Here is a 13349-nt window from a genome sequence, read left to right as displayed (position 1 = left end):
TGAGATATGATGAATAAGATCAGAATTAATCTTTATTTATCTATATTAAATAGTGCGTCTACCTCCCATGCCGGAGACCCGAGTTCGAGACCCACTCAGAAAAAGAACAAGGTTTGTTGGTGTGGACCCGGAGATTTTACATATTTCCAGGGCTGGAAAATTACTTTTAAAATGTATTTCACTATAGATTACAAAATACAAGCTTTGAAAAGTAATCAGTAACATATTTTGTTAGATTATTCAGGTTTAGTAACTTCATCTAAATACTTTAGAGTACTTTAGCTTTGTAACACAAAGGAACATATTAAATTGATGTCTTGCTTTTATGCTTTCCGACATCTACCAGCCATACGATTTGTGTTTTCTTTGCATTTTATTTTAAGAACATCAATTTTTCCACAGAATTTCTATGGACAACAATTTTTTTTTACGTCATTTAAATCTCCAAATCAATATAAATTCAATTTGAATACAATGAATGGGATTCCGCTGTGTTTCATGCTGCATTCCAAGCTTCAAAACAAATCCAGACACACCAAACACATAAAAGTAATAAAACACATAAAAGCAATACATAAAAGTAATAAAAGTACCTAAAACAACTGGTACGGTTATACAATAGATTTGTTTAATGAATGGACGAAACTTTAAGTGAAAAAAGTCGCAAATGAATTGCTGACTCAAAATTGACAGGGCTTGTTTTCCGCGGTCACAAGCAATGTTGTTATTAACGATGCTTTTGGGAAACACACCTCAGGGGTCGCAAAATTTCAAATTGCCTGGTCTCTCTCTTGCTCTCAACGGAGGCGGTCGCATTTCTTTCCTCTCCCTCCCTGCCTTTCCTTGCTTCGCTTGTTTTTCTCTTGTCTTGTCTACTTGAGAGATTCTCTCTGCACTGCTCTCCTAAACTGGAATATGGATCTGATAAACTGGTCTCTCAACGCAATTGACACCATCTTCTCGACGAGAAGCCTAGGTTCGGGGGAACCTGACTGTCCTGCCGGAACGTTTGCAGCTGGCTACACGATGGACGCGTGGGCGAATTGGCGGGTCGTGTGTCTGGCGACTCTTTCCGTGGAGGACATTGAAGACATCTACCAATTCTCCCAGGCGAGCAGGGCAGCTTGACTTCTCTTGCATTCCTCCACCCTCTCCCACAGACACCTGCTGATTGTTGACTCTATCTAGGACCCGACCAAGGACGTCTCCATGGCAACTTGCTGTGACGCTGTAAAATCTGCGGACTGAGGCATCTAGAGAGAGTCTCAACTCTCCAGGCCTACAAATACACAAACTCTTACCGTATACAGATATGCATTCACCCACCCAACCCCCATCCCCCGCCTTCGCCGCTTTGTTCCGCCAGTCTGGCAGGCGGGTCTGTGACTAGCGCTGGACCGGATGGCTGTTTGCCTGTGCTGGATTACCTCAACCACCCCAAGTCCCGTACCCAGTTGCAAAGTCGTGTGTCTATGGTGTATTGATTATGTGCTTTTTGTGCTGAGGTGTTTTTCCTGTTCTCATACTGTGCTCCCATAAGGAGCATAGTCTGGGTGTTGTTTTATTTCTCCTCACTTACCTAATGTTATGCTGTACTTATTTCTTCCTCAAATACCCTGTCTTCCTGTCCTGTCTACCCCACTGTCATATTGTATGTATGTATGTATGGACAGGTTGATGGCTAATTTCGCTGGTACTTGTGACTAGTGACAATAAAGGGCTACTACTACTACTAGCCCTTCTGGCAAGCATTCTTCAGGTTTTGATAGCCAAAAATCAATTTAACTAGCTCGGAATTTAAAAAAAAAAAAAAAAAAAGACATTGGCTGCACTTTACTGTGGACATATCAGCATTATCAGCAAAAACTAGTAGCATATCCAGATGTTACTATTCAATAAACTTATGATGCGATAACATTCACAGTACAGTACTACAAACAGTTTTATTACAATTTATTTATATATTTATTTGTTACCAAATGAGATTTAAGACAAATTATAAATAAAAATGTGTCCTTTTATTATTTCTCAGAAAAAATGCTGCATATTTCTTTGTCAAATTGAAACTTGAACGTGAAAAAAAATCCTAAATCAAATAAAAAAAAAAATCATACAACTAAAAGAAATATCCAAATTTAAACAAAAAAAAAAAAGATTGTCTGCGCTCTATTTTAAATCAGAGTAAACCATTTGAATTGCTATATAAAAGAAGATGCTAAATACATGTTATTTGGATTATAATTTTCTTTTTTTTCTTTTTTTTTGTAAAAGCAGAATGGTCTGATTTTACCTTTGTAAATGAGACGCAAATGTCACTCTATGACAGCAGGTGCCACTACTGGAACAGCAGGTATTTAAAGGCTGCTGCCCCTTTAAGACTGATTGCACGGATCCAACGTAATAATGCACAGCAATAATTTCTTTCTCCACTGTATATGTTCACTTAAGACAAAACTGCAGTGTAAAAAAAAATCTGACATTTACGGTAAAATACCGGCAGCTGTGGTTGCCAGAACTTCAGTGTTAAAAATATGGTAGCAACATTTTAGGTTTTACAAACTTAAATTAAATTCTTCATAAAATACCGTATTTAATTAACTGATGTAATGTTAATGAACCAGCATCTTAAAGTAGCCTGCTAATACCTGTTTTGAACCATTGTAATACTAATAACCACCAAACAGGTGGTGATGAATCAAAGCTCATCACAAACAACTATTCCACAAGCTGAGAAGGGATATATATATTTATATAGGTACACAGTGTTATTCACAGGAACACTAAACTCCATCATGGTAACACACATTATACTGAAATAATGCAATAAACATTAATTTAACAACTTTAGATGTAAGATAAAATCCTAATTAATACAACTGATAAGAAAAAAAATGAATAAGAAACGTTATTTCAACGAAAAAACAACATGCAGGAAATACTGGGAGTGTCAAATTATGTTTTTTTTCACTGTAAACTAGACAATTACTTTTTCTTTTTCATTTCCAAAAACCATGATTTTAACAGTATTTAATGTAAAATTACATTATATGTAATCACAGTTATTCACTGTATATAGTATGGAAACTTACTGATAACCAATCATTTTTACAGTCTTTTACTGTTAGAATCACAATCATTTTTTACGGTGTGACTGTGTTTACGAGAATACTTGCAGAGACAAATATTTTGAGATGATTTTTTGTGTAAGTGTTTATTCAGAAGCAAGGACATGTGAAAGAGGAATCAATTCCATTTAAGAGCATTGTCAATTTTAGCATTTAAAACTTGGATTTGACTATCCATAAATACAATTTCGGGTAGTCACAATTGTAATTCCAGATATCTATATTGTAATTATAACTCATCGTAATTGGAATAAGGATATCTACAACGTGATTATGAAAAGTCATAATATGCATTGAAGATATCTACAATGTAATTTTGACTGGTCATAAAACACATTCCAGATGTCTACAATTCTATAATCTTCCATTGACTTCATTGAAAAATATTTTAAGATATCTTCAAATTAGTTTTGACTAGTCGTAATTCAAACTCAAGATATTATATATAAGTTTTTTTTTTTTTTTTTTTTGCTTCCGGCTTCACTACCGTTCAGACATTATTATTTACTGCTCTCCGCTTTACTTTTTATTTCTGTACTTTTCTCAGATTTAAAAAAATTTTTTTACATCAGCGCAGTGCTCAAACAACAGATTTTTGACATACTCTAAAACTAAAAACTCTTTGTGACTGGAAAAATACTACGGAAATAAGACTTTGCCTCCCACTGCCAGCAGCTTACATTCCGGAGATGGGATAAAAACTACCTACATTCAAACAGAAGCGAGAGAAAATGTCTGCTGTTGGATCAAACTTCTACAAAGGATTGTGATTCTTGGAACAAAGTTACTTGCTGAACTTCCAAAACAGGCGGAACACTCCTCAACGTCATGGAGACTCATGAATCTTCTGAAGCTCAACAGTTTATACCAAGTGTAGGAAGCTACGGCAGCAATTCAAGAAACTTGTGACAATCTGATGTCTTGTGTTCCTATGGGTCTCGCTCTCTGTTTGTGCCATCGATGTGTGTGGCGATGAGTTTTGGCTTGTTCACAAGACTCATTGTCACACACATCGATGGCACAAACAAGCACTGGTGATTGACACTATCCCGGCTGAGCCCTGCCCACAGAGCTCCTCACAGACAGACTGTGATGTATCAAAACAGCTACAAGACTCGGCACCCAAGGATGACTTTCTGGAAAACAGCCAGGGAAGCCAAGACAACATATAACAGCCACCGGAAATGCCAGAGACACAACCCATCTCACCAGACACATTATCTCTCTCTCCAGCATCTCCACTTCTGCGCTTCTCAAAGAAAATGGAAGAATTGATGTATGCTGGGACTAAACTCATTAGATGCAAGCCCGCAGATATATAAAAAATAAAAAATGGCAGGCCCCCAACCACCAAAGCCTGTGGCCCCTGCTCCTGCAAGAGCTCTCCAGCCGCTGCCACAAAGCCAGGACGCAAACCCTCCTTCTTCTGAAGGTAAACCAAAAACAACTGATAGCAGCTCTCAATGATATGTGTCACCTCCCTGCTATAATAGCAGCAACATTCACAAATGTTTACAGAACAAGCTGGAGCCTAGTGTGCCTGTAGCTTTCTATATTTCAGTTTTATCATGTGATAGAAAGTTTAACGCCTTCTCAAGCTGAAGGGCAAACTCATCTAATCTGCGGCCTATTATGCATCAAACTAAGATTGATGTAAAGACACAAAGCACAGCCATCAAGTTAGCATCTTCAAACATTCACTCACTTAAATATAAATCATTTCTAATCAATGACTTTATAAACACAAACAATCTGGATTTTATGTTTCTAAACAAAACATGGCTAAAAACAGCTGCAGTGCAACAATCCTCAGTGAAGCAGCCCTCCTAACTTTACTTTCATGAGTGTCTGCAGGACTGTAAGGAGAGGTGGAGGTGTAGCTGCTCTATTTAAACATATCAATGTAAGCAAGTGTCATTTGGTCAGTACAAACTTTATATTATAAACAGTAACTTAAACAACATTCATGCTCTTTTTGCCACTGATTCTTTGGAGACTGACAACCTGATTTCAAATTTCTGGGATGGTGAAATGGTTCAGGTCATACTTAGAAGGGAAAGGTTATTATGTGAGTCTAGGAGAGCATAAGTCTAAGTGGACGTCCATGACATATGGAGTCCCACAAGGCTCAATTCTTGCTTCACTCTTGTTTAGCCTGTATATGCTTCCAATAAGTAAAATAACCATATTGCCTATCACAGCTATGCTTATGATACCCATATTTACCTAGCCTTATCTCCAAATGACTACAGCCCCATTGACTCCCTCTGCCAAAGCATTGTTGAAATTAATAGTTGGGTGTTCCAGAACTTTCTTCAGTTAAACAAGGAAAAATCTTTAGTCATTGCATTTTGAAACAAAGATGAAGTTTTCAAGGTGAATGCATTCCTTGACTCTATGGGTCAAACAACTAAAAATCAATTCAGGAATATTGGTGTGATTCTGGAGACAGACCTTAGTTTCAGTAGTCATGTCAAAGCAGTAACTAAATCCGCATACTATCATTTAAAAAACATTGCAATAATTAGATGTTTTGTTTCCAGCCAAGACTTGGAGAAACTTTTTCATGCCTTTATCACCAGCAGGGTGGACTTTTGTAATGATCTCCTCACTGGCCTTCCCAATAAAAACATTAGACAGCTGCAGCTCCTCTGACTAGAACCAGAAAATCTGAGCATATCACACCAGTCCTCAGGTCCCTACACTGGCTTCCAGTTACATTAAGGATTGATTTTAAAATACTTTTACTCATCTATAAGTCACTCAATGACCTAGGACCAAAATACATTGCAGATATGTTCACTGAATATAAACCTATCAGACCACTCAGATCATTAGTATAGTGTATCTGACCCGAATCAGACAAATTAAAGAGTCGATCAGTACTCTGGTTGAAACACGAGCCGAATTCCTCAGAAAGGCAACAAATCATTCCTAGTGCCACAAGTAAGAAACAAGTTAACCAACCAACCAACTCTTTCACAGAACAGCTTTCGACATTAACACCATTAGAACAATTATTGACTATTTCAATTCGTAGAAGAGATTGTCAAATCTGGGGCAACTAATTGAGATGCAACGCCGGACATCACATGTGAACCCATGATAGTAATAAACAAGATCCGTGGATTGACTTCCCCCTACCTAGCAGAAACAAACTGAAATTCCTAAGGTAAGCCTTTTAACCTCTGGTCTCCACAGAAATTTTATGTCAGAGAATGGCACAGAAGCTGTCTTTTCTAGATATAAATGGACCAAAATGAACTCAAAATGACTTATAAATGAATATCAGTCCATCACTTAACTCCATATTCATTTATATGTAACCCACACATTTGACTATCATGTTTATAATCACTTATTGTGTATGTATTTTAATAACTATTGAATAGCTTAAAGGGGGGGGGGGGGGGGTGAAATGCTATTTCATGCATACTGAGTTTTTTACACTGTTAAAGAGTTTGGAGTCCCATGCTAAACATGGACAAAGTTTCAAAAATTAAGTTGTACGTTTGAAAGAGTATTTTTGTTCCAAAAATACCTCTTCCGGTTTGTCACAAGTTTCGGAAAGTTTTTTTCAAGTATGGCTCTGTGTGACGTTAGATGGAGCGGAATTTCCTTATATGGGTCCTATAAGTGCACTTCTTCCGGAAGAGCGCGCACTCCCGTATAGCAGAGCACAGCAGAGACATTCACTGATCAGAGCGAGAGACCGAAATGTCACAAAAGTAGTGTGTTTTTGGTTGCCAGGGCAAGACAACCCTGCACAGATTACCAAAAAAAAAAACAGCATTAAGGGACCAGTGGATGGAGTTTATTTTTACAGAGCATCAACGGAGTTGTGCAAGTGTGCAAGAGTTTGACGGCGGATTTGCACATCGTTTATTTCTTAAGGATAATGCAGTCCCAACGAAAAAGGGTCACGATCGTGTGTTGGAACCACAGGCGGTGAGTAAAACTGCTTCAAATACCTCTGTGTTGTTCACTTAGAAATCGGCGCGTAAGCACATCAAGTAAACAACATGTGATGTTGTCATCAAACTGCACTTTCCACATGTACAGCTTAAAAAAAAAAAAAAAGACGACATAGTGGAACTTTTCATCAAAAGTCAAAAATCGTCATTTTCTAAAACCGCTAAGCATATATTTACAGTTTCAATACATACTAGGGCTGTGCAAAAAATCGAATGCGATTTTCATGCACCTCTCATCAGTAAAGACGCTCCTGTAATTAGAAGTATATCTCCAGCATGTGCGTTCAGATCAGGGTTGCCAGGTTTTCACAACAAATCCTGCCCAGTTGCTTCTTAAAACTAGTCCAAAACTAGCCCAATCGCGTTTCCGGGAGGTTCCCCGATAAAAAATTGCTTCCCGGGGTTAAAATATACATTTTTGGGAAGGGTTTCCCTGGTAAAATTACCATTTTAGGTGCTAAATATCACGTTATTGGTATTGGGATTGCTTCAAACCGCGGACATGAAAAACAACCGCAGATTTGGCAACACTGGTTCAGGTGGAGCGGCAGTTACTACACAGAGCCGTAGTCTACCGACAACTAACACAAAATCGCTTTCAAAATCGACAAAGAATCGCCTTTGATTTTAACATCAATTTTGTGTAGATTGTCAGTGAATTACAGATGTGTAGTAAATATGCCAACCAGTGTTGCCAAGTCTGTGGTGGTTGTTTTTCATGTCCGAAGGTCACAGCAACCCCAATACAAATAACGTGATATTTAGCCCCTAAAATGCGAATATTACCAAGGCAACCCTGCTAAAAAACATATATTTTAACCCAGGGAAGCAATGTTTTATCGGGGAACCTTTTGGAAGCGGGATTGGGCTAGTTTTGAGAAGCAACTGGGCAGGATTTGTTGTGAAAACCTGGCAACCCTGATCTGAACACACGTGCTGGAGATATACTTCTAATTACAGGAGCGTCTTTACTGAAGAGATGTACATGAAAATCGCATTCAATTTTTTGCACAGCCCTAACATAGAGACGTCATTGCTGATGCTGCTCTTGTTAAATTTCAGCCTCTGGATCTGATTCTGGATCATAAATATACGCTGAATCTGACTGTTAGCCATGGTTTGTTTTGGATGTTTTTTTCCCTCACGGTAATGTCACAGCTTCCAAACGCTCTCAATGCAAAAGCCTACTCGCGCTCGTGATTCTTTAGCTCCGCCCACACATCACGCCTTCAGGTGCTCGTGTTTTTCCAGGAAAAATCAGTACAGACTATCTTTCTCTTATAAATATAATAAAACTAAAGACTTTTTGGAGTTATGAAGGATGCAGTACTACTCTAAAGGGACTCAAGATTAACAGGATATTGAGTGAAAACTAGCATTTCACCCCCCCTTTAAGGATTCATATTCATATTTAGTATGTATGTGTTTGAATCTACTTGCTTGAAATGTATCTGACCATCAGTTATTTGTCAAATGTATAATATTCTTGTTATAGGAATCATGTCCAAAATTATACCCTGCAAGAGTGGGAAAATACGAATCACGTGCTTGATAAGATAACATATGATTTATGATACCCTGAGCAAAGACAATATCTGATTGTTCAAGACAACATTTGAGGTGTGGCTAACAGGCCAGTTTAAATACCTAGGACATCATAAAATTTGGCTTTTAGCTTTGCTTCTGCTATTAGTCATGCCTGCTTTTAGCTTGTAGTTTTGCTTCCTAGCTTTTGATTTTAGCCATGCTTTTAGTCTTCACTGTTCTTTGTGCGCGGTTCCAGTGTGCTTCGGCCTTAAAATTGTTTAAAATTTTTAAAGATATCCAAAATAAATGTTTAGATATCTGCAATTAATTTATGACTAGTCAAATTACAGTTGTAGATATCTTGAATTGGAGTTTTGACTAGGCAAAACATATTTAAACATATATTGAATTGGAATTATGACTAGTCAAAACCCATTTGAAGATATCTGCAATCTAATTATTGATATCCCAATGAGACTTTTGACTACAAAGAACTGTAGCTGCTGCCGAGGATGACATCCCACAATGACGTTACCACGTACCTCCAGATGTTTGAGACTGTGGCCACCCGGGAGGCGTGGCCCAAGGCGGAGTGGGCCCGGATCATCGCCCTGCTGCTGACGGTAGAGGCCCAACGGCCTTACTTCATGCTTCCCCCAGAGCTCAATGAGTCTTATGAGGAGTTGAAAAACATATCCTGGGCTGGATGGGGTTCTCACCGATCAGTGCCACCCAGCTCTTCAAAGAGTGGACCTTCGACGATAGACGTCGGACTGGTCAAGGATCTGCCGGTATCGGTCCTCCTCAGGCAAGACTGGCCAGGGTTCGACCAGTTGCTCGCCACCGTCACTCAGCCCGGAAGCCCGGCAAGAAGACCCGACGGCGTCCCGTGCTGCTGGCCACGGAAAGCCCCAGAGATGGTGAGTCGCCCCCTCCAACTCCTAACCTCTACTACGATCTATACCAACAGGTGACGGGGGCTGGAGGGTTCTCCAAAGAGCAGCATGTGGACGACTGATTGAAACACTGCTGTGTAGTCGGGTTGGCATCCCATCCCAGATACTGACTGACCAGGGCACCCCGTTCATGTCCCGGATGATAGCGGACCTCTGCAAACGCTGTACACAGATGCTGCGCCGAGTGACGGCCGAAGATAAAAGGGACTGGGATAAGATGCTGCCATACGTCCTCTTCGGTGTTCGGGAGGTCCCTCGGGGCTCCACCAGCTTTACACCCTTTGAATTGCTCTTCGGCCGCCAGCCCCGTGGTCTGCTCGACATTGCCCGAGAGGCCTGGGAACAACAACCGGCCGTACACCGTACCACTGTGGAACACGTGCGCGAGATGCGGGAGCGGATCAACCGAGTGATGCCTATCGTCCGGGAGCACCTCGTCAATGCACAACAGGCCCAGCAGCGGCATTATAATCGGGCGGCCCAACCACGGGAGTTCCAGTTCTTGGCCACCTGGCAGGGTGCCGTACACCGTTCCCCTGGCAGGGGCCGTACACAGTCACCAAAAAGGTCAGCCCCTTTACATAGCGAGTGCGGCAGACCAGAAGACGGAAGAGGGACCAGCTTTATCACATTAATCTCCTGAAGCGCTGGGTCGGAACTGGGCCTCAGCTCTCGGCCTACACCAAAGCGACCCCCGTGGTTGTGGACATGGACCCTAAACTCTCCGCCGCTCAGAAGATCGAGCTGCAGCACCTGGTCAGTCAGTTTACGGATGTGTTCTCCCCCAAGCCTGGGTATACCCATGTCTTGGAATACGACATCCGCACGCCACCCGTGCGGATGTGGCTTTCCACTGGATAAAGGCAGCCCTCACAACGGAGCTGGTACTCCGAGCGCCCGACTTTAACTGTCCCTTCCTGGTGCAGACGGACACATCCGATACTGGGTTGGGAGCCGTCCTCTCCCAGGTCCACGACAGCGAGGAACACCCGGTGATCTACATAAGCCGAAAGCTGACCCCCACTTCATTGAAAGCAACAAATGATAACTGTGTTTTTCAACTCATGCAGATAAGAACCTCTGAACCAGCCATTGGACTTCAGTTTTTATTTATTACACAACGCAAAGTCATAGGGTTTTTTTTTTCTTGTACATATGGTTTGTTTGTTCTATGTTTTGGGGTTAAGGGAGTTAGGGAAGGTACACTATTTTTATTTTGATGCGTTTTTCATTATTTTGGGTAATATAAAGGGGTTTCAGTTTAGCCATGTTTATTTTGGCTTGGTCCATTTCTGTTTATCCTTTTAAATGGATTTCTTACCTTTTTCTTTTTTTTGTAAAAAAACATTTACGGTTTGGCATTAACTGATGCAAGTGAGCATCCTTGATTTAGGTTTCAACTGACCCAGATGGTCATAACAGAGGGTAAAATATGTGATTACTGGCACATGAATCTGTTGATTATTACATCAACCCACCTTGAAGTATAATAGCGGTCTCATCCAAGTGGGGCTTAACGGTTCAAAATCAGGACATACCAGTTAACTTTACGTCAAATGTGGAAATAACAGGGTCATGCAAAGTGAAGTTCAAAGAAAACTTTGTACTGGCTGGTCAATACCTTAAAACTACCACTGGTCCATGGCAATTACATAATGGGTAGGTTTGCTCATGACGTGGAAAGCTTCTCCGGTTCATTTGAAAGCGACACTAACACATTTTTTTTCTTTAAGTTTAATACTGTAAAGCTGCTTGATTTACCCTAAGATGCGGTTGTCACAGGTCGGGTGGCCCAAGCTAGACTACGCCTACCCCTAAACCAGGACCACCTCGAGGAGCGTATCAGAGGGAAGAGTCAGAGACAGAATAAATTTAACAAGTTTTATTTTGAAGTAAAAGCAAATTGGAAATCCTAATCTAAAATCTTCTTTGTTGCCCTCAGGGATCGAAGGTGAACAGTGCAGCGACCGAGGACTCTCCCACCCTCTTCCTCTTTGCGGGCCCCGCAATAGATGGACAGATGGGTGGTCAAGGTGGTATTTCACAGGTGGGGATACGATTGGCTAGCCAGCAGACTGGTAAGTGTCCTCTGATAATTAAATACTTCCAACCTTCCTTCCTTCTTTCACAGATGCAGAATTTGGGACAGATGGATATCGGTCAGGTCCGTACACGGCAGATACACAGCCTTGAGGTGGGGATGTGTTTGACAAGTGAGGGGTTCGGTAAGTCTCCTCTGGTAAGTATGTAATTCCAACCTTCCCTCCTTCCTTCTTACACAGCTGCAGAATTTGAGGTGAATGATATCAGTCGAGTATGTATACGGCAGGTGCACGGTCTTACGGTCTTTTCTACTGAGACAGACAGAATGAATGCTTCAGACAAAGTATACAGTTCACATGCATTGGAAGGAGCGAACACTTCTCACCATACAGTTGAATGGCAGGGATACAGCAGACTCAAGAAAACCGGTTGCACAGGGCTTTTACGGAGGCAAATAGTAAATATTTCAACAGGACATCTTTTCTCCCATTAGCACAACAGAGGGGTTAATTCACATCCCAGATGATAATTCCTCAACATCCAGACAGTTGGAACAGATCAAGGTCACAGAACTCTTACTATTGACAGTCAGCCCGCATAACACATGGAGAGTGCATGGCAAAAAGGAATATAACTTCCACACACACACGACAATTCCACTTCAAGCATATAATGTGGGGGAAAACATCAATTTTAGGCACTGCAAACTCACTTCACGAAGTGCAATTTAAAGCCAGCACTCACGTCCGGGTCTCTGTCCGAGGGAAGGGGAAGGGGGGCACGATCTTCAATGCTGCTAAAGGATGTTCTGGGGTGTTTTTCTTCACAGGCACCGGCAGAGTTCACATCACCATTTATTGGAGAGAGAGATAAGAGATCGGTAATGAATCAATAGTCCACTAAGTGATATTTATGATTGTGATCCAAACACTCCAAACCACATCCAATTCAGTGTCGAACGCGTGCAGTTACGAGACTCAGTTCTCGGTTACTTAGCTCCTCTCCAATGCAAACACGGTATTTCACTCTCCTCCTGTTGTCCTCGAGTCCCTCATCAAGGCAACACTCTCCTCTTCATTCACCAGTCCTCCAAATCACTGTTACCACCCAATAAAACGACTTTTCACAAGGGAGAAAAACCACACCAACCGCCTCTCTCTCTTGCTTTTTATACTCTCCAATGTTGACGAGGCCTCACACAAACTCTCCGAATAAATCCCCCACACCTGTTGGGTTTGTCATGGCATCATACGCACACACAGGCCTGGGGACGGGGTAGCACTTAAAGCGTCCCACCGGGAACACTGCTTCAGCGGGAATAAGTTCCATATGCCATTTGTCACACCGTGACACTGTTGACATTGCTGAAATAAAAAAATAAAAAATAAAGTTCCCTTTATCTAAATGGCATGAGGTTGTCAACACTTGGTAGTTTTACAAGTAAAATAAAAAAAAATAACTGCATTGATATCTGGTTGTTGTCACATTGCTGCTGCTACTGTGTTGGAGACAAGGAGTGAAGAGACATCTGAGAATACAGAAACAACAGACTTTATAAACACACATGTAGCACAGGAACCTAAGGACGTTTAACACTAGATGCTGGACAAAGGAAAACAGGGGGGCATAAATAATATTACTATGGGACTGTGTAGCATCGCAAAAGGTCATGAGTTAAATTTCCAGGGGACACACCTAATGGTAAAAAAAAAAATGTAAATGCA

The 13349-nt window shown here is 41.0% G+C and overlaps 1 protein-coding gene across 1 annotated transcript in view; it reads left to right on the top strand.

Moving 5' to 3' along the window:
* LOC113065099 (uncharacterized) overlaps nt 1-13349 on the top strand; it is a 90251-nt gene that overhangs the window by 72126 nt on the left and 4776 nt on the right. The gene's annotated exons all lie outside the window — the stretch shown is intronic.

Source organism: Carassius auratus, chromosome 47, assembly GCF_003368295.1.
Source record: "Carassius auratus strain Wakin chromosome 47, ASM336829v1, whole genome shotgun sequence".
Classification (NCBI taxonomy): Eukaryota; Metazoa; Chordata; class Actinopteri; order Cypriniformes; family Cyprinidae; genus Carassius; species Carassius auratus.
This window is presented reverse-complemented; position numbering and strand designations above follow the sequence as displayed.